Below are 3,087 nucleotides of genomic sequence, written 5' to 3' on the forward strand. Positions count from 1 at the left end.
GTCAAACGATTAATCGCATCCAAAATAAACGTTTTTGTTTACATAATATGTGTACTGTGTATATTTATAATTTATATATAAATACACACACATGCATGTAAATATTTAAGAAAAATATGTTACGTTTATATATTAAATATATTTATATATGATATTAATTATATGAATATAAATATATACATGTAAATATTTTCTAAATATATACTGTATGTATGTATTTATATATACATACATAATAAATATACACAATACGCACACATATATTATGTAAACAAAAACTTATATTTTGGATGCGATTAATCATGATTAATCATGACAGCCCTAATATATATATATAATCTGTTTCAGTTTTAAAATGAAAATAAAAATAGTTTATTGAGTTGTTAAAGTTTATAGAGTTATTAAGTTGTGGTCCTAATCAAGACTTATTTTCCGGCAGAGCTAATGAGGATTGATTCTGTCCTGTTATTTTGTATTTACCGTAGGTCTCGTCAGTCATATTTCCTCTCATCCAGACTAAGTGTGTCTAACATCATGATTTGTTGTGCATTTTATGGTTTATTTGCTTGCATTTCTGTAGTATTTGCGCACAGGTATGCCACTTCCTGGAAGGTGCTCTCGAAACCTGCCGAGTTACAGACAGTATTATGTACTCACGCTGAGTCACTGTGCTTCTCTGGAAAAAAATATGGGACCTGATCGGATTTATGTGGATGTTTGAGGGTCAGTATATTGACCCTGCCAGTTCCCAAACAAACCGCACAGGATCCTTTAGACTACTTGGCTAACATCGATGTGTTTGTCTCGCTTTCAGAGGATATGAGTCAGTAATTAGTGTGGTTTTCGGTAAACTATTATAGTGATTTTCTTATCAGCATCCTAAGATCGCTCTATTCTGGAGATGGAGTGCTGTGTGCACAGGTGTGTCATGTGACCCAGTGCAGCGCTCTGATTGGCCGGCTGCAGCAAGTGACTCCCATTCCGTCGTAAAGCAGACAAACAGACAGAGAGCATCAACAGAAAGAGGGAAAAAGAGATGCTTGGAAAGTAACGAGCTGATGTTTACTTTTTTCTGTTGTTCCTTCCAGGCTTCTAGTAAACAACTGAAGTTTTTCCTGCTATCTCACTCAATAGATCAGACTTTTTACTGTTCATGCCAAGTCAAATGAAAGTTATCATGTTCTAGAGCAAGAGTTTTGCTCTTACACAAGAAGCCTCTTCTGCTCACCAAGGCTGCATTTATTTGATTAAAAATACAGTAAAAACAGTAATATTACGAAATATTATTGTAATTTGAAATAACTATTTTCTATTTGAATATATTGTAAGATGTAATTTATTTCTGTGAATTTCCAGCATCATTGCTCCAGTCTTCAGTGTCACATGATCTTCAGAAATCATTCTAATATGCTGTTTTGCTGCTCAAGAAACAATTCTGGTTATTATCGATGTTGAAACAATTGTAAATAAAATAAAATAATATTTCTACTCAGCAAGGACACTTAAAATTGATTAAAGGTGAAAGTAAAGACATTTATAAATGATTTCTATTTCAAATAAATGCTGTTCTTTTTAACTTTTTGTTCTTTAAAGAATCCTGAAAGATAAAATGTATCAGTTTCCACACAAATATTCAGCAGCACAACTTTCTTGAGCAGCAAATCAGCATATTAGAATGATTTCTGAAGATCATGTGACACTGAAGACTGGAGTAATGATGCTGAAAATTCAGCTGCGCATCATAGAAATAAATTACATTTTACTATATATTCACATAGAAAACAGTTATATTAAATTGTAATAATATTTCATAATTTTACAGTTACTGTATTATTTTTAATCAAATAAATGCAGCCTTGGTGAGCAGAAGAGGCTTCTTGTGTAAGAGCAAAGAGCAAAATCTAGAACATGATAACTTTCATTTGACTTGGCATGAACAGTAAAAAGTCTGATCTATTGAGTGAGATAGCAGGAAAAACTTCAGTTGTTTACTAGAAGCCTGGAAGGAACAACAGAAAAAAGTAAACATCAGCTCGTTACTTTCCAAGCATCTCTTTTTCCCTCTTTCTGTTGATGCTCTCTGTCTGTTTGTCTGCTTTACGACGGAATGGGAGTCACTTGCTGCAGCCGGCCAATCAGAGCGCTGCACTGGGTCACATGACACACCTGTGCACACAGCACTCCATCTCCAGAATAGAGCGATCTTAGGATGCTGATAAGAAAATCACTATAATAGTTTACCGAAAACCACACTAATTACTGACTCATATCCTCTGAAAGCGAGACAAACACATCGATGTTAGCCAAGTAGTCTAAAGGATCCTGTGCGGTTTGTTTGGGAACTGGCAGGGTCAATATACTGACCCTCAAACATCCACATAAATCCGATCAGGTCCCATATTTTTTTCCAGAGAAGCACAGTGACTCAGCGTGAGTACATAATACTGTCTGTAACTCGGCAGGTTTCGAGAGCACCTTCCAGGAAGTGGCATACCTGTGCGCAAATACTACAGAAATGCAAGCAAATAAACCATAAAATGCACAACAAATCATGATGTTAGACACACTTAGTCTGGATGAGAGGAAATATGACTGACGAGACCTACGGTAAATACAAAATAACAGGACAGAATCAATCCTCATTAGCTCTGCCGGAAAATAAGTCTTGATTAGGACCACAACTTAATAACTCTATAAACTTTAACAACTCAATAAACTATTTTTATTTTCATTTTAAAACTGAAACAGATTATATATATATATTAGGGCTGTCATGATTAATCATGATTAATCGCATCCAAAATATAAGTTTTTGTTTACATAATATATGTGTGCGTATTGTGTATATTTATTATGTATGTATATATAAATACATACATACAGTATATATTTAGAAAATATTTACATGTATATATTTATATTCATATAATTAATATCATATATAAATATATTTAATATATAAACGTAACATATTTTTCTTAAATATTTACATGCATGTGTGTGTATTTATATATAAATTATAAATATACACAGTACACATATTATGTAAACAAAAACGTTTATTTTGGATGCGATTAATCGTTTGAC

Source organism: Sinocyclocheilus anshuiensis, unplaced genomic scaffold (genome assembly GCF_001515605.1).
Source record: "Sinocyclocheilus anshuiensis isolate Anshui unplaced genomic scaffold, SAMN03320099.WGS_v1.1 scaffold454, whole genome shotgun sequence".
Classification (NCBI taxonomy): Eukaryota; Metazoa; Chordata; class Actinopteri; order Cypriniformes; family Cyprinidae; genus Sinocyclocheilus; species Sinocyclocheilus anshuiensis.